The following is a 19,500-nucleotide window of genomic DNA, read 5'->3' as shown; positions in this document are numbered from 1 at the left end:
TGCCTACTTCTTTTACTATGAGGAAAAAATGAGGCAATGCATGTTAATTACCTCACACATAGTAATAAGCACTCCCTATATATTAACCATTATAATCCCCTCCCTCCCTCTCTTCACCTCTTACTATCTTGCTAAGCTTGGTATCTTCAACTTTCCTTTTTTCTCACCTCATATTCAACTCATCTCTCACCCTGAGTCCTCCTGGATCACTGTCCAGGCCAGTACCTCACTGCCCCTAAGAGCAATCCTATGAACAGTGTTGATTCCAACTGAATAGGTCACAAGCTTCTATTTCCACTCTCAGAATATTTCTTAAATCTGTCTCCCTCTCTTTGTTTTCTCATTGTTTCTCATCTGAGTTCCCAATAAATTGTACTTAAATCTCAATTATATTCTAAACAAATTAAAATGTCATTTTAATTTGCCTACATGTCTGTCTTCCCTTAAAACTGTAGGCATTTCAACTGCTAAGTAATAATTATCACTGTATCCCTAGCACCTTTATGTCCAGTGCCCAAACCATGGTAACTATCCAATAAATATTTGGTGAATGAATGAAAACATTTTATTGGCTAATTATTACCTGCTAGACACTCTGTGAAATTAAAATACAACCATCACTACCACATAAACTACAATTCCTGCCCACAAAGAGTTTTGAGAGACAAACTTAGCGTACCTGAGGCAGAAAACAAAGCAGCCAAATAAATGTAATTAGATTACTATTAAAAAGAAAGAATTGGGGCCAAGTGCGGTGGCTCACGCCTGTAATCCCAGCACTTTGGGAGGCCGAGGCGGGTGGATTACCTCAGGTCAGGAGTTCAAGACCAGCCTGGCCAACATGGTGAAAACCCATCTCTACTAAAAATATAAAAATTAGCTGGGTGTGGTGGTAGGCGACTGTAATCCCAGCTACTTGGGAGGCTGAGGCAGGAGAATCACTTGAACCCAGTTAGCGGAGGTTGCAGTGAGCCAGGATCACGCTATTGCACTGCAGCCTGGACAACAAGAGCAAAACTCCATCTCAAAAAACAAAAGAGAGAGAGAATTATACATAGACACTTTTCAATTTATGATGTGATGCCATTATATCTGGATAAATCCATCCTAGTTAAACTTAGGGTATGTTCCCTTTGGTCTCAAGTTCAAGGTTGATTAAATGATACACGGTACATGCTCCCTTCCTCTCACTTCCTGTACTCAGTTGTCATCACTCCCCAAAAGTAGTCAAATTCCTGGCCCTCAACACCTTTGCCATACAGCCTCATAGTTGCAGATACACATTCCCCCCTAACTGTCTGCCATGATTCTTGGCATTACTAGATCTTCACTGAGAATCATGAGCAACCAACAATCTATCTTACTAAGAAATGACTTGATTAAGCTCATGCTTATCCACATTTAAAAAGGTTAGGAATGGCTTCAAATGTGAATGTAGGGATCTGCCACCCTCTGATGCAATTTGTACATAGCTGTGCCCTGTATCACCAGTCAGGGTAACCAATCTCTAAATTTCTTCCTCACCAAAAAAGGAAGGACTTCCTATTATTCTAATGAGCCAAAATGGTATAAGCATAGTAAGTGTTCATTTGTGAGCTACACAGACCTAGGTTTGAAGTCCAACTCTACTGCTAACCTAAGGAAATCTAGTTGAATTTTCTAGGCCCGTGTATTCATTTGTGAAACAATACCAGTGTGACCTGTATCATAGTGTGACTACTATCATAGAGTTGGTAGGAGAATTAAATGAGAAAATACATGTAAAGCACCCAGCACACAATCCCTGTGCACAGTAGCAGCTATTACTATGGATTCTATCCCAGATAATCATGGTCTCAGTAAAGGAGGTATTCAAGGGTGATCTTTCAGTGGGTTTCCTTCAGCTTTAAGCAGGGTCTTATAAAGTGCTCTTAGTCTACGAGAAAGCTTCTGCTGAGTTTTGTCATCAAAGCTGAGGTTGGAAATAGGTCAATGGACCAGGGTTGAGTCTTTCTCCCAGCTCTGATGGGACAATATTTCTTGACTGCCTTCAGTAATTTATATGCCCACAAATGGACCTTGAGAATTCAAAAATAGTACAAGCCTTGGAATGCTAATAAGAGATAACAAGACATCATCAGTCCCTGAGGAAAATGAAGTGCTTTAGTATATCAGTGGCATGACAGGGGATCTAGATGCTCTGAAGCTACAGAGAAGACTTCAGTGCAGGTTACCCAGGGTACAAGGCAGTAGTGATGGCCCTAAAATATCTGTTGTCTTCTACCTCTGCCATCCCTCTGTTAAAGCAAATGAGAAGGAGGCCATTAGCCTGAGGTCGTCTCCATAACCAGAGCTTCTACATAAGCAAACCAAAATCCAATTCAATGTAAGCAGTAAAATGAAACTAGAGGTTTCACCAATCAGAAACCACCAACTAACTTCTAACTAGGGTCTTCCCATGGTAATAAAATATATTTTCTTAGTCTTCTTTCCATGTTCAGCCTACAAAAGCTCACTGTCCTCACTGCTGCAGCAGAGCTCCCTGAACCTCTTCTGGTTCTGAGTGCTGCCCAATTCATGCATGGTTCTTTGCTCAGATACACTCTGTTACATTTATTTTGTCTAAAGTTTTTCTTTTTAACACCTCCTACCTTCTTCCTTACTTTGCATAGCTGCTCTACTCCACCTCTTCTAGAATATTAACACACCCAAAGCCCTCCTCAGTGCACAAATGCCCTCTGAAGCCTGCACGTATACAGCAGACACTGACTGAGGACTGGGTCCTTGAAGAACAGCTCAGGTATCACACCCAACACATGATGGCACTGATTGCTTAACCACTAGGGACAGGGACCTAAAAAGGCACTCATCCTATTTGCAGATAGTTTTGAGTTTAGAGTATCAGAGTATAGATTCATTAATCCAGGATCTACTTCCCCTTGACTTCTATCTTTTTTATTTTTCATGTATTTATTTATTTTATTTTATTTTATTTTATTTTATTTTATTTTTTTGAGATGCAGTCTCTCTCTGTCACCCGGGCTGGAGTGCAGTGGCACGATCCTCACTGCAACCTCCACCTCCCAGGTTCAAGCGATTCTCCTGCCCCAGCCTCCCTAATAGCTGGGCCTGACAGGCATGTGCCACCACACCTGGCTAAATTTTTTTTCTTTTTTCTTTTCTTTTTTTTTTTTTTTTTTTGTATTTTTAGCGGAGAATGGGTTTCACCATGTTGGCCAGGATGATCTCAATCTCTTGACCTCATGATCCACCTGGCTTGGCCTCCAAAAGTCCTGGGATTACAGGCATGAGCCACCGCACCCGGCTGACTTTTATCTTTAAAATCTAGTGCCAGGGCTAATAAGCTTTTTAAAGATGTACATTCTTTCACAATAAGCTGTCTTTTCAATCCATTTATATTGTAATAATAACAGCTAACATTTCTTGAGGGCCAACCATGAACCACACCTTACAGGCAGGAAAGCACAATAAGGTGTTTCTTAAACTTGCCAGATCCTAATGTCATCCAGGGTGCCTGTTGCATCCACTGCGCCCCAGGCTCCACCCCAGGTGGCCTGAATCAGAATCTGAGACAGGGCCTGGGAATTACTCTTTTAACAGGAGTCTCAGGTGATTCTTAGGATCAGGCAAACTGTGGACCAATGGCATAATGGTTAAGGTGTGACATATCAGGGTCCATGATCTGATTCCATCATCATTTGTTTTATGGCTTCAGGCAACTTAATCTCTCTGAACCTCAGTTATATATGTGGAACTTCAGAATGATGACAGCATCTGCCTGTAGGGTATTCGGAGGAATAAATGAGATAATGGTCATAAACCACTTAGCATAATGCCTGGCACATAGTAAGCTCTCGGCAGTATCACCAACATCACTGACCTGAATGGCCCTATAAAAGCAGCATCCCTATTATTTTTGCTCAGTGCTACACAATTAGCAACTAAAGTGCCTGAAACCAGGATTTAAACTCACACCTGACCATCTCCGAAGCATTAAGTGCCTACACAGCAACTTCTCAGAAGCCCTGGTAGCAGGGGAAGGAGAAATTAAATGGGCCGGGGGCCCAGTGGCATAGAACAACCCATATATTCAGGTACTGGCTCCAAATTCATGTTTGAATTCAGCTCATGTTGCATCCTTAGGAGCAGCCATTAGGCAGATGCTATAGCCAGAAGGATGCCCCCGAGCACTATATATTAAGGAAGGAAAGTTTGACTTGGACTTTCTGCTGTCTCTGTTTCGACTCCTCTTTTGCACAATACACACCCCCACCCTCCTTTGGGGACCATCCCAAATCCCCACTTTTTCTCCAGGTCTGCCCAAGGAGTTCCTCTCCTGGGAGGCAGATCAGGCACAGAATTTGAGTCTGGCCTGGAGAACAGGGAAGACCTAAGCTTCACTTCCCAGTGGTAAGGTCTCCCACTGTTACTTCACCCACTGGGACGTTCTCTCAATAGGTCCTAGGCTCATTTGCAGTAATGCTCTCGAGGCAGAGTGCACAGCTCACTGGTCAACTAATCAATAATGCTAAGCCTCAGCCCATCACCTCTCCTCTCTCTGAATTCCCCCAACCTAACCTAACACTTCAGTTACAGTGGGGCCACCTGTAACTCATACTTTATACAGTTTGTTTTATAATGAGCCCTCATTCATTTGTTCACACAAATATGCCCCAAATACAGATGATACAGAAATAAATAGGGCCCAGTTCCTGCTGCTGAGGCCTTAGAGAAAGACCATAAACTACTGGGTGGAAACTCATGTAAAGCATTAAAAACTAAGGGCTGAGGTGGTGCCAACTCTACTAGAGGAAGTCAGAAGTCAGAAAAGGTACAGTTCATCCTGGGTTTTGAAGTTTGAATAGGAGTTCACCAAGCAGAGCAAGGCATGCCCAACAGAGAGAACAGCAGTACAAAGGCTCAGTCATGAAAGTGGCCCGTTCTGTTAAGGGATGGGGAGAAGCTGTGAGGTGGGAGAGGGTATAAGGGCTGCCGTGATGAGAAATGGTCTTCAACAGGACATCTGCTCCAGACAGAGGTATTTCTAGTCCCAATTTATCCTGCAAGCAACTGTGACTGGTGGAGGTTTTCTACGCAAGCAAGTAACAGTATTAGATTCTTTTCCCTAAACTCCGTGGTGAGCTCCCGCACTAAAAAGGAGCTTTGATGGAGCATGAAGAGGTGAAGAGGGGCCATTTCAGTGAACAGAAGACAGGGTGACAGAGACCATCTTTTCTGGCTCCTGGTCTCACCTGAAGCCCCACCCTCCACCCCATTAACCCCTGGCTCACCAGATAGTGAAGTCTTGTCAAGTGCCTCCTGGAACACCAGGCTCCAGAAGCTGCTAACAGAGTCATGGGGAGAGACAGAGGAGTGAGAACCAACTGCAGAGATAAACTGAGGCGTCAGGGAAGTACGATGTGTCTAGTGGCTCACAACATCCTGAAAGGAGCATGAGCTTCCAGCTAGACAGACTATGTTCAAATTCCACCTCTACCCTTTACTACCTGGCATAACTTTGGCTAATTCACTTCACCTTTCTGAGACTGTTTCTTCTTTTCCATTTTTTTTTTTTTTTTGGAGACGGAGTCTTGCTCTGTCACCCAGGCTGGAATGCAGTGGTGTGATCTCAGCTCACTGCAACCTCTGCCTCCCAGGTTCAAGCGATTCTCTAGCCTCAGCTTCCCAAGCAGCTAAGATTACAGGTATGCATCACCATACCCAGTTAATTCTTGTATTTTTAGTAAAGACAAGGTTTCACTATGTTGGCCAGGCTGGTCTCAAACTCCTGACCTCAGGTGATCCTCCCACCTCGGCCTCCCTAAGTGCTGGGATTACAGGCATGAGCAACCACGTCTGGCCGAGACTGTTTTCTTTTCTATCAAATGGCAATAACAAGTCTCATTCACTTCAAAGGCTTTTTCTGAAAATTAAAACTAATTTATTTCAAGTGGAAGGAATAATGGCTCTCTAAATATTATTAAACTGATGATTAATATCTTCATTTTTATCCTATGTGTCTTTTATATGACGTGATAAAATCCCTTAGGCTAAAAGATCTTCAAATATAGCAGGCCCCCGGAGGCACAAGATGGAATTAGGCCTCCCGAGCCGCTCCCAGGACGGCTGCGTCTCCTACGTGAGACTCTGATCAGTTCCTTCCAAGTTGCTTTCCGCCCTCCTTGGCTGCTTGCAGTTTCTGTAGGATCACATTTCCCACCTGACCCAGTGGGCCCAGGAGAGCTGCGGGCCTTGTAGCTCGGAGCTTTTCAGAGGTCTCACATGACAACCTGGCAGGGTGCAGCTGTTCCCGGCAAGGGCATTAATAATACAGGCCTTTTTCCGCAAACTCTGGCAAACAGTCTAAAATGACAAGTGAAAACACTGAGTCCAAATTCTCACTGGGGCTTAGGGCAGAGGAAGCCAAAATAGCTCGCCTTTATCAGAGCTAAATCGTGGAACCAAATCAGGGTTCTGCTAGGGGTGGTGGCTGAGGGAAACCGCTGGTGATAAAAGCAAAGAAATGGGGGAGAAGCCATGGGGGAGGGAGCTACAGTCACACTCCTTACAGAATAAACTATCTCGCCTAGGGGCAGTTTCAGCAGAAGGCTTCAGAGACCCCCGGGAGCGGAGAGAAAGAAGTCCATATGCCTTGCTGGCTGAGGAGCAAACTGCGCCATGAATTTCATCTTAGCAATAGCCAATCAACACAGCAGCTGCTCTACCCAGCCCTGAGACACCTAGCACAGGAGATTTTGTAAAGAATAAGCCGATCTCCCCTCCCAAGCAAGCGACACATGGAGAAGGTCTTGGCAGGATTTTTGTGTCCTTTATTCATATTGTATCAGCACCTAAAACAGTGCCTGGCATTAAAGCACTCAGTAAACATGAGTGACTGAAGAAATACGTGTGTGGGGAGAGAATATAAACCAGCAGCACCAGTTAGTAACTATCCAAAGTAAGCAAGCCATTCGGTCTCTAGGAGTCTCTATTTCTTCATCAGGAAAATGGGGTAATGACACCTACTTTGAAAGTGTCTTACAAGAATTAAACCTGGGTGCGGTGGTTCACGCCTGTAGTCCCAGTACTTTGGGAAGCCGTGGTAGGCGGATCACTTGAGGTCAAGAGTTAGAGGCCAGCCTGGCCAACACGGTGAAACCCTGTCTCTACCAAAATGTAAAAAATTAGCCAGGTTAGCCAGGTGTGCTGGCGCATGCCTGTAATTCCAGCTACTCAGGAGGTTGAAGCAGGAGAATCACTTGAATCCGGGAGGTGGAGGTTGCAGTGAGCCGAGATGGTGCCACGGCATTCCAGCCTGGGCAACAGAGCGAGACGCTCGCTATCTCAAATTAAAAAAAAAAAAAAAAGATTTAAATAAAATGATGTACGTAAACACCTCCAAAACAATGCTTGGTAGAAGGAGGCACTCAATAAATGGACTTCAATCTTCAGCTACAAATTTGACCTCAATCTTCAGCTATAAATCAGACCTCAACCATCAACTCTGTATTGCCAATTCTTATGGAGGAGGGGAAGGTTAGGGGGAGGTGAATAAAAGGGGAGCGTAAACCAACTGAAGATGATAAATCAAAGGAAAGCAAAGGAAGACCCACAAGGTCACACCTCACTGGATGACCTTGAACAAATCAGGTACTTTGCTGGGTCTCAGAATTCTCTGTGGCAGGGTGCGGGGAGGTGAATTTGATCTGTGGTTTTCACATTGTGTGCAGGAACTCTAGCAAGCCCGTGGAGACCCTGACGGGCTGTCTTGGGGTGGAGAAGAAGGAGATCAGTGAGCCCCGAGCAGTTTCAGGCAGCTTTGTATGGGAGGCTGTCCTCGGAAGAAACAGTCCCACACTTGGTCCAGCCTGTTGTAAACTAATGCTTTCTCTGAGGTCCCCAGCTACCCCTGGGGCCAGGATTGGGATGAGGTAATGAAGGTCTCACCCTAGTCCCAATCCTGAGTCCCCCAGATCTCCTTCAGTGCCAGCCTCACTCACTTCTGTGGCGTTTGGCACCGCCAGCCACCCTCTCTGGAAGTCTCTTTCCACTGCCCACCCTGGCACTGCCTTTCGTGGGTACAGCGTTGTGTCTCTCTCCGTCCCTTTCGCTGGATCCTCTCCTTCCTCCTGGGCAGGGGAAGTAGAAAAAGAGGGAAGAAGAGGATGGCAGAGTACAAAGAAGCCACGGGAGAACACACTGTGGGGAAGCTTCGGTTGTGGCCAGGCAGAGGGAGATTGGCTGAACGGCAAGAGGCAGATGGCCAGGCACGTATAGACCTCAGGGACAGAGAAGAATCACTCCCCCTCACCTGGCAGAACTTTCTCTCCCATGCACTTCTTTCCTTACCTCACTGCCCCTGTCCAAGTCAGGTCCACGTCATCTAATACTAGGACCCTCACGACAGTGTCCCAACAGGTCCCTCGCTTTTTTTTTTTTTTTTTAATTGAGACAGAGTCTCACTCTGTTGCCCAGGCTGGAGTGCAATGGTGTGATCTTGGTTGGAGTGCAGTGGCACGGTTTCAGCTCACCGCAACTTCCGCCTCCCAGGATCAAGCGATTTTCCTGCCTTAGCCTCCCAAGTAGCTGGGATCACAGGCATGTGCCACCACACCCGGCTAATTTTTGTATTTTTAGTAGAGACGGGGTTTCTCCATGTTGGCCAGGCTGGTCTCAAACCCCTGACCTCAGGGGATTCACCCGCCTCGGCCTCCCAAAGTGCTAGGATTACAGGCATGAGCCACCATGCCCGGCTGTCCCTCGCTTCTTATCTCCTCACCAAAGATTAATCTCCTGAAGTCCAGCTCTGAGTCATTAAGCTCCTCCTCAGACATTAAAATTGCATCTTCCATGTTTACTCCATTAAGTACAAATGCCTCAATCTAGTACACAAGGCCGTACTCCCACTCACTCCCCAGCCTCCAAGCAACACCCACTGTGCACACAGGCACCCGCTTCCCTGGATTCACCCTGGCCGCTGGCCCTGACTTTGCCTGCACTCCTTTCCTCCCTCGGTACACCCTCGCCCCAATTTCACCTGTCAAATCTGCACTGTAAACAGCACACCCACTCTCCTCTCTTCCAAGATCCTGCATCCAGGCCTGCCAAAGCCTGGAGCTATTTGCAGATGTTGGCGAGTACGCTTCTCTCTGTCTGCTCAGTCGATAATTCACTGCAATACCAGGTATTGCAAAAGAAGGCCTTTGCCTTGCCTTCAAATAATAGCTACAGGGTAGAAAGCAGAAACCTGGCCTGCAGCTGCCACAAACTCCATCTGAGCAGGCAAGTTAGGCTACACTTAACAGTGTATCTTCAGTGGGAAGCTCATCAGCCACAGTGAAGAAGCCCCCACCACCTGTTAATTTCTTTATTCCCTTTTGCACCCAGCCCTGCTGTGGGCCCCCCAGGCTCTCAGTAAATACTAATTGGATTAATTAATTAATGAGATCTTCTGCTGGGAGCACAGAACTAACTCCATAAAAACAAAAATAATTTTCCTGTCTTTTGCATCTAAAGCTGACCCCACCAACGACGGAAATGTTCCATAACTGGATTGTGGTGACAACTGCACAGCTCAGTAAGCTTATTTAAAAAGTCACTGAATTGTATACTTAACATGGGTTGATTTCATGGAATATAAACTGTACCTTAATAAAGTTGTCCTTAAATATCTGTATGATGACAAAACCACCACGGTGGCTCAGTCTGTTCAGCTGAGTGATAAACTGAGTTATGAGCATACCCGAAAACAAACAACAGAAAAGATGCTCCAGGTCTGTAAGGTGTGGAATCCAAGCTCAGTCTCAGTTCCTGCAGTACCCGCAGCACTGTAAATAGTTGGATATGGGTAATCTCACGGAACAGTCTAGGCTGTTGGAGCAGGGATGAGGGCCCTGGGGTGGCCAGGTGCCTGGTCAGCCTAGAGTCAGAATACAGCACAAAGTGGACTGATCCTACTGAACCTTCCACATTGGCCTCTCCAGTGGCCCAAAGCTAGAGAGTCAAACCCCAGGTTGAAATCACTTTCCTGAGGAAGTATCCACTGGCTTCCCAGGCTGTTGTTCATTCACACAGCACCACAGAGCTTCCTCCACAGCAACCCCCACAATTCATGGTTTCACATTTGACGGTGTTACTATTTAATTAGTATCTGCCTCTCTCTCTTTAGACCACATGCTCCAGGAGGTCAAGTGCCATGGCTCATGTGTTCACAGTGCCCAGCACAGAAGCAAGCACATAGTAGGTGTTCATTTAAAAAGTCGATTGAATGCTGAATGAGTGAATGGACACTCTTCACTGACTGACCTTGGGTAAGGCACATGTGCCCTGTTTTCTTTCAGTGCAGCACTGCCCTAGAGCTGGGTGTTCCTGATGAGGGCCTCCAGGAGAGCAGGAGAGGCAAAGAGTTAGGAGAAGGAGCCAACACTCCCTAAGACACTTCTCTACTTTGCCCTCACAACAATCTACAAACTGGCTATTATTATTGCTCTGTCTACAGCTGAGGCAACTGAGGCGTTGCAACTGGAACTCAGATCTGTCAGGCTAGAAACGTCTCTCCCAGACACCCCTGATGGGCAAGAGTGAGATGAAGCGGATGGGAGTCCCTACAATGTAGTCAAGGTTACCGCTGCACAGGCAGGGGGTTGAAAATCTGAGGGCCAGTGCGATCATGTGCTATCTTCCATGGTCTGGTCTCCTGTATCATCCTCCTCCAGCCTCTTCCTGCAGTGTATGTGAGCTGGCCCTGAGTGCACAGGAGACTCAGAAAACAGAAGAGGGCCAGGCACGGTGGCTCACGTCTGTAATCCCAGCACTTCGGGAGGCCAAGACGGGCAGATCACCTGAGGTCAGGAGTTCGAGACCAGCCTGACTAACATGGTGAAACCCTGTCTCTACTAAAAATATAAAAATTAGCTGGGCATGATGGCGGGCACTTGTAATCCCAGCTATTCAGGAGGCTGAGGTGAGAGAATCACTTGAACCCGCAAGGCGGAGGTTGCAGTGAGCTGAGATTGCAGCAGTGCCTCCAGCCTGGGCAACAAGAGCAAAACTCCATCTCAAAAATAAAAATAAATAATAAATAAATAAATAAAACAGAAGAGCATCTTCCCAGCAGTGATCCAGGGCCTGAGCCCACTCACATCTGGGCAGCCCACGGCCAATGCAGGTCTCCAAAGACCGCTTCATTCCCCCTGGAAATATATTCACTTCTCCATATTTCATTTCCCATCTCAACATCCCAAACTGCTCCTGCCCCAGAGAAAGCTCACGGCAAATCCTCCTCTTCTTCCCACATGCTCCTAAGGGGAGACACCGAGGTGTCTGCCCAGCTATAGGGTAGTGCTGCACTGAAATCAAACACGGAGTATGTGCCTTACCTCAGTGCGTCAGTGAAGAGAGCCCACTCACTCATTCAGCATTCAATCAACTTTTTAAATAAACACCTATTATGTGCATGCTTCTGTGCTGGGCACTGTGAACCCATGAGCCATGTTATATGGCATCGTGTGTGTACCACATGAGGTTCTATCCACCCTAGTGCAGGTAGTGTACACATAGTAACAAGCAGTGGCCGGGTGTGGTGGCTCACGCCTGTAATCCCAACACTTTGAGAGGCCAGGGCGGGCAGATCACCTGAGGTCAGGAGTTCGAGGCCAGCCTGGTTAACATGACAAAACCCTGTCTCTACTAAAAATACAAAAAATTAGCTGAGCGTGGTGGCTTGTGCCTGTTGTGCCAGCTACTTGGGAGGCTGAGACATGAGAATCGCTTGAACCCGGGAGGCAGAGGTTGCAGTGAGACGACATCCCTCTGCCGCACTCCAGCCTGGGTGTCAGAATAAGACCCCATGTAAAAAAAAAGAAGAAAGAAAAGAAAAGAAAGAAAGAGCAGATAGCATAGCATAATGACGAAGAGGAGAGACTTGGGTGTCATACTCCCCAGGTTCAAATTCCAACTTACTAGCTATGAGACCTCTCTATGCCTGTTTCCTCATTTATAAGATGGAGTTATAAATTGTACCCAATCCTTTGGGTTGTCATGGGGATTAAATGAATTAATATACAAAAAACACTTAGTGCCTGGTCCATAAGAAGTGCAATATCATTTGCTGTCATTGTTCGTTTCTTTCCCCAGTGCATTGAAGTTGCCTCTCCATCCGTAAGAGGAAAGAGTAGAAGATGCTGAGCTAGGGAAGGCTTGAGGCCATGGCAGCTGCCCTTGGTACTGTATGATTTCTAAACACTGAGAAAACAGTCCTCCTGGGCCAGCTCTAGAGGCTTCTTCATCTCGGCTGCCAGTAAGTAGAGATGTTGGCACGCTAGCACCAGGGAGGAATAGGGTGGAAAGCATAGTAAAAAATCAGCACTTACAGGTTGTTTGCTCATCTGTGAACAAAACCAATCCTCCCTGGAAAAATACACAGCTCTATAAAACATCACTTTTCATGGGTCCCCAAGGACAATGACAAAAGATTTCCTATAACTGGTGAACTGGGCTGAAGAACAAGGAAGTCAAATTTCTGGGGCAGCTCTGAAAATGATGGGAGTTTGTCAGCACCAAATCCTCTTGCTTCCCATGCTTAAGGAGCACAGGCTGTGGTCTAGATTTAGACAGATAGACTAGGGGAGCAGAAAGAGAGGCACACAACCAGCTGCTAGGGAAACACAAATTAAGACCACAATAAGATATCACTACACATCTATTAAAACAGTTAAAGTTGGCCAGGCGCAGTGGCTCACACCTATAATCCCAGCACTTTGGGAGGCCGAGGCACATGGATCGCCTGAGGTCAGGAGTTCGAGACCAGACTGGCCAACATGGTGAAACCCCATCTCTACTAAAAATATTTAAAAAAATAGCCAGGCTTGGTGGCACACACCTGTAATACCAGCTACCTGTAATCTCAGCTACCTGTAATCCCAGCTACTCGGGAGGCTGAGGCAGAAGAATAGCTTGAACCTGGGAGGCGGAAGTTGCAGTGAGCCAAGAGAGCACCACCACACTCCAGGCTGGGCGACAAGAGCAAGACTCTGTGTCCAAAAAAAAAAAAAGTGAACAGCTAAAGTTAAGAAAAAGTGACAACACCAAATGCTGGCAAGCATGTGGAGGAAGTGGATTATGTTGCTGGTGGGAATGTAAAGTGATACAGCCACTCTATGAAATGGTTTGGCCGTTTCTTCAAAAGCAAAATAATATGCTCACCATGCAACTTAGCAATTGAACTCCTCAGCATTTATATCAGAGAAGCAAAAATGTATGTCCACACAAAAATCAGAACACAATTGTTCGTAGCAGCTTAACTTGTAATAGCCAAAAACTGAAATTAACCAAAATGCCCTTCCATAGGCAAATGGTTAAACTGTGATACATGCATACCACGGAATACTATTCAGTAATTTTAAAAAAAGAGCAAACTATTGATAAATTCAACAATTTTAGTGGACCTGAAGGGCATTATTATGATGAGTGCAAAAAAGCCAACCTCAAAAGGTTGTATATTGTATGATCCTATTTAGAGAATATTCTCAATAGGCAAAATTATAGAGGTGGGAACAGGGTGACAATAAAGGGTCAGCACAAGGAAGACCTTTTTGATGATAAAACAGTTCTGTATCTGCCGGGCTCAGTGGCTCACGTCTGTAATCTCAGCACTTTGGGAGGCTGAGGCAGGCAGATCACAAGGTCAGGAGATAGAGACCATCCTGGCTAACACAGTGAAACCCTGTCTCTACTAAAAATACAAAAAAAAAATTAGCCAGGCATGGTGGGCGCCTGTAAACCCAGCTACTCAAGAGGCTGAGGCAGGAGAATTGCTTGAACCCGGGTGGTGGAGGTTGCAGTGAGCCGAGATCGTACCACTGCACTCCAGCCTGGGTGACAGAGCGAGACTCCATCTCAAAAAAAATGAAAAAGAAAAAGAAATAGTTCTCTATCTTGATTCTAGTGATGCCTATACTAACCTACACACAAGAGAAAATGACACAAACTATACACACATGTTGTACCAATCTCAGATGCCTGGTTTTGATATCGTACTATAATTATGTAAGAAGAAATAAGAAACTAAATGAAGGATGCATGAGGAGTCTCTGTACTATCTTTTCAACTTCCTGTCCATCTACAATTGTTTCCAAATAAAAAGTTAAATAAAAAGAAAAGGTGCATAGCCAGTAAGAAAACTGGGATTCCAGTTCTGACTCTTTGCTCCAAAATCCTGGTGTTCCAACCAGGTCAAATTATTCAGAGCACTATGTGTACCATGACATTTCATATTTCCATGTCTTTGCACATACAGACGTCTACTGAGGCTACCCTTCCCTCACCTAGATAACTTTTCATTTCCTTTAAGTTCCAATTCATATAGCTTCTCCTTAAGGAAGTTTCCTTGACTCCCCATCCTGAGATCACTGCTCTTCCTCTGCACTTCCTGTGCACCACACTTATTCAACTGAATTGCAATAATTAGTTTATTTGCTTTCATCTCCTGTCATGTACAAGCCACAGAATTGGAGAACAATTTTGCAAAACATATCCAGTAAAGGACTTAATCTGTAGAACATATAAGGAAACTTTACAACTCAATCATAAGAAGACAAACAACCCGATTTTCTTTAAATGGGCAAAAAAATCAAAACATTTCACCAGAGGAGCCATGCAGGTGGCAAATAAGCACATAAAATGAAGCTCAGTATCATTCGTGTTTATGCGAATGCACAAAAAAACACAATGAGATATCACCATACACCTATTGAAATGAAAAAGATGGGCTGCGCGCTGTGGCTCACACCTGTAATCCCAGCACTTTGTGGGCCTGAGGCGGGCGGATCACTTGAGGTCAGGAGTTCAACGCCAGCCTGGCTAACATGGTGAAACCCTGTCTCTACTAAAAATACAAAAATAAGCCAGGCATAGTGGCAGGCGCCTATAATCCAGCTACTCGGGAGGCTGAGGCAGGAGAATCGCTTGAACCCCAGAGGCGGAGGTTGCAGCGAGCTGAGATCGCGCCACTGCACTCCAGCCTGGGCCACAGAGTGAGACTCTGTGTTAAAAAAAAAAAAAAAAAAAAAAAAAAAAAAGAAAGAAAGAAAGAGAAAAAGAAAAAGAAAAAGATAGACCATACCAAGTGTTGGCAAGGAAGTGAAGTGCCTGGAATTCTAGTACCCAGCTGGTGGTGACATAAAATGGTACCCATTCTCTAGACAACAGTATGGCAGCTTCTTTAAAAGTTACACCAACATATGACCCAGCCATTCTACTCTTAGGAGATTACTCATGAGAAATAAATACTTATATCCCACAACATTTTTTTCCACAAATGACCCTAATGGCTTTAATAGTCCAAAATTTGAAACAATCTAAATGTCTGTCAACAGATAATTGGATAAATGAATTGTGGTATATCCACAACTAGGACTACTGAAACACACAATATTGATGAACAGCAAAATAATTATGCTGAATGGAAAAAAAAATGCATGCTCTATAATTCCATTTACATAAAGTTCCAGAAAATGCAAACGAATCTACAGTGTGAGAAAGCAGCTTAGTCTAGTAGTTGCCTGGGGCTGGAGGGCAGGAGATGGAAGGGGGCAGGAGGGAGGGATAAAGCTCAGAAGGACACTTTTAGGGGTAATCATTATGTTTATTAACTTAATTGTGGGAATAGTTTCATGACTGTGTACATATGTCAAAACTCACCAAGTTGTACAACTTAAGTATGTGTAGAGTTTTGTCTGTCAATTACACCTCAATAAGGGTATATGAAAAAAAGACTAATGGGTACCATCTAATAGACATCTACTTTGTGGGGAAAAGGTAGGTATTATTTGGCCCATTTTACAGATGATGAAACTGGGTCAGAAAAGCGGGTCAGAAATGGGTCAGAAAGTGGGGAGGTCATGCAGCTATGGTCAAGTCAGGCTCAGACCCAAGTCAAATGGCTTCAAAGCTGGGCCACTTTTCTCCATACTGTGATGCCTTTCTACAGTGGCAAATTCCCAACCTGAAGCCACAGGCTGTAACTCCCTGGCCTAAGCAAGACCTCTATGAAGGCTCCAAAGTCAGCAAAACAAAGTCAGCAGAACAGACTCCACTTCCTCCCATGCTACAAACAAGATCCTTCCCCTTTCTGGGCCTCCATTTCCTCGAGTGAAAGACATGATGTCTAACGATCAAGCCTTCCAAGGAGCTCTTTCGGCTCTAATTCACGTTGAGTGCCCTGCTGAGCCAAAGCTGAAGGCAGAGCATCACCTCCACTTAGCAGTGCCCCCCCAAATCACTCCCTCTGCCACTCTGCCTCCTCCTCCCCTCAGCCCTGTCCCTCAGCAAGTCTCTTCCAAAGACCCTGACTCCCGCCCCCATCTGCTGGTTTGTGCCCCAGTTAGCAAGTCAGGCGCTTAAAACTCTGTGTTCAGGCTAGGCACAGTGGCTCTCACTTGTAATCCCAGCACTTTGGGAGGCTGAGCCGTGTGGATCACCTGAGGTCAGGAGTTCGAGACCAGCATGGCCAACATAGCAAAACCCCCTCTCTACTGAAAATACAAAAATTAGCCAGGTGTGGTGGCAGGCGCCTGTAATCTCAGCTACTTGGGAGGCTGAAGCAGGAGACTCGCTTGAACCCGGGAGGCGGAGGTTGCAGTGAGCTGAGATTGTGCCACTGCATTCCAGCCTAGGCAACAGAGCGAGACATCATCTAAAAAAAACCAAACAAACAAACAAAAACAACAACAACAAAGAAACAAACAAACAAACAAAACACCTCTTCAGGAGTCTGGGAACCCCGGACACACAGCTACTTGAGACATCATTTCTCCCTTTAGAGTTCTTGAAGGAAAGGCTGGACACGAGTGGTGACAGAACGGATGGAAAAGAGAAGGTCCTCAGCAGCCTTGAAGTATGGAAGCTCCTCCTCTTGTCCCTGTCAGATCTGTATGTCCAAGTGTGGGCCAGAGTTTCTTGCCCAAACAAGCTGAGATATTTGGCAGGGCACATAGTAGGCTTTCAGTAAGTATCTGCGGAACTGAATTCAATCCCTCTAGCCAGAGGAATAATCTCTTCCCGAGTTGCAGAGGAAAAGTAAGCATATCTGTCTTTGCGCACTCCCCTGGAAACAGTTCTGAGAGTCCAGAGACTGAGATGCCCCTTGCTTCTAACTGGCGGAGAGATTTGGGGGCCCAGTGACACTGGGTCTCACCTCCTGGGGCATCAGCTGAATGAGAGGACTACGCTGTAGCACTCTCTAAATGCTCCCAGCTCTGGTGCGATCTTACTGTACAAGGAAGAGCCCTTGGGGTTTGAAAGGAACAGCGCAGCATTTTGTAAAGCTCCAAGCACTTTGAGCTGCAGCTGTTCACAGAGCATCTGAGATGGAATGATATTCCCCGACGGGAGAGACTCTGTGTCAGAACTGGATTTTGGAACTACCACGTGGGCAGGTGTTTGCCATAAAGAGCACTCACTAGCTTTGAGAAGCTGTGGAGGTCACAGACAGCCTTAGTGTATCTCTTTTGCTTATGAGCTGTGAAATCTTGCAGAAGTCTCTTTACCTCTGTGAGACCCAATTTCTACATCCGTGACATGGGATAGATACCTTGTTAGCTCATCGCAGAATTAAACGAGATAATGTAGACAGATCACAAAACACTGCCGGGAACCATCACGAGCTCAATCAACAGCCTCTTCCCTTCCTTCCCTTTGTCGTAAATAGACCTAAAGGTTCTCAGAATAAGATCTTAGTTAGGTCAGGCACAATGGCTCACACCTGTAATCCCAGCACGTTGGGAAGCCTAGGTGAGTGGATTACCTGAGGTCAGGAGTTCGAGACCAGCCTGACCAACATGGTAAAACCCCCGTCTCTAAATAAAAATACAAAATAATTAGCCGGCATGGTGGCACATGCCTATAATCCCAGCTACTCAGGAGGCTGAGGCAGGAGAATCACTTAAACCTGGGAGACGGAGGTTGCAGTGAGCTAAGATCATACCACTGCACTCCAGCCTGAGCAACAGAGTGAGACTCCATCCAAAAAAAATAAAAAATAAAAAATAAGATCTTAGTTGATTTTGCTGACCAGAAAGCCAGGCCTCTGATGGCCTTAAGTCCAAACACACTAGAGAGGTACTTCAGGAAGTACACTGGGACTTCAGATACGGGGGAAGGACTAGGAAGGGAAGAGGCAGGGCTGGCACCTGGAGACCAGCCACCATGTTCCCTGCCAGTTATACGTAAGCTCCGTGATGAGGCAGCCTCCTGAGCAGCGCTCCATCCTCCACCCCTCAGCCTGAGCTCCCTTCCCCCCAGGAGTACGTACTTTCTCCTCAGGCACTGGTAATCACCAGCTCAGTGGCCTGGGGTTCTCAGCATGAGGGTGTGGAACCAGATGGACTCTGTAGACCTTACCACCTTTATAATTTTCTGAACCTACAATTCTAGAAAGATAAACTGGTGCTTAACGGATGTCCCACCCGCTCCCTATCCCTCCTTTGGGACACATGAAGAGATTCAGGAAGCAGAGGGAGGGGGACAGAGGCTGGGACTTCATTATGCTAATTTATTAGCTCTAATCTGCTGCAACAGCAGGGCTTTGAAGAAAGAGGCTTTTGTTGCAATTTCACATTTGGCAAGAAGTCCCCTACACCCGCATTAGAGATTATGAGTCAAAAGCTCTGATTTCAGTTCCGGCTCTTACATCCTGCATTGCTGAGGCTCCCTTTTCACACTTCTCTGACCAACTTCTTGACTTTTCCGGGAAGGAAATGGGCCCCAGATGTTGGTCAGTAAGTGGTGGGCTTTCATCTGCCTTTATAAAACAGTGTCAGTAATCCAAAGGCTCCCCAAGGAGCCAGAGCCAAAGAGGGAAATGCAGCCAACTTCACTCTACCACCAAACCAAAGGTTGCCCAGTCAACCAGGCCCCTCTCTACAGGGGCAGGAGGCTCACTGGATGCAAAAACATTTCTATTTTCATGATTTTATGGGACCCTCACGATTGTTGTATGAAATAATGATGGAAATCTCACGTTCATTTATTCATGCAACTCATGTTACTGGACACCTACCGCTCACAGGTGAGGAAATGAAGGGGTGCATAAGGGAAGTGGTTTGCAGGATGCCCCACAGCCTCGGGTAGAGTAAGCCCTGAAACCAGCAGCTTGCTTATCTAATCAGAATTTCTAAAACGAAAAAGCCTTGGGTTGTAGCACTTGCTCATTTCCGTGGCATAAGTTTTCCCATCGTGGTCAGTTTCAATCCACCCATCGTTTTTAATCGTTTTTAACAAGCAGTTTGCAAAATTCTTGAACATATAAAAATTGGGAAACAGAGAGAGTTTCCAGATTAGGGGGGGCAAGTTCTCCTTCTGCCTCACCTTTCTACCTCCACGCAGGAAAAATCAACATCCTATGGAAGCTTAAAGAGTAACCTTAATAGAAAACCACCCGGAGGATTGTTAACAGGGGCAGGATTTCAGATATATTGTATTTTCTTCCACAACAGTATTTTT

At 45.7% G+C, this 19,500-nt stretch overlaps 1 protein-coding gene across 2 annotated transcripts in view; it reads right to left on the bottom strand.

Moving 5' to 3' along the window:
• The window catches only part of ST6GAL1 (ST6 beta-galactoside alpha-2,6-sialyltransferase 1), a 141,881-nt gene that overhangs the window by 86,840 nt on the left and 35,541 nt on the right, over positions 1–19,500 (bottom strand). The gene's annotated exons all lie outside the window — the stretch shown is intronic.

Source organism: Chlorocebus sabaeus, chromosome 15, assembly GCF_047675955.1.
Source record: "Chlorocebus sabaeus isolate Y175 chromosome 15, mChlSab1.0.hap1, whole genome shotgun sequence".
In the NCBI taxonomy this organism is placed as follows: domain Eukaryota; kingdom Metazoa; phylum Chordata; class Mammalia; order Primates; family Cercopithecidae; genus Chlorocebus; species Chlorocebus sabaeus.
The sequence above is the reverse complement of the archived record's forward strand: the minus strand, read 5'-3'. Positions and strand labels throughout refer to the sequence as shown.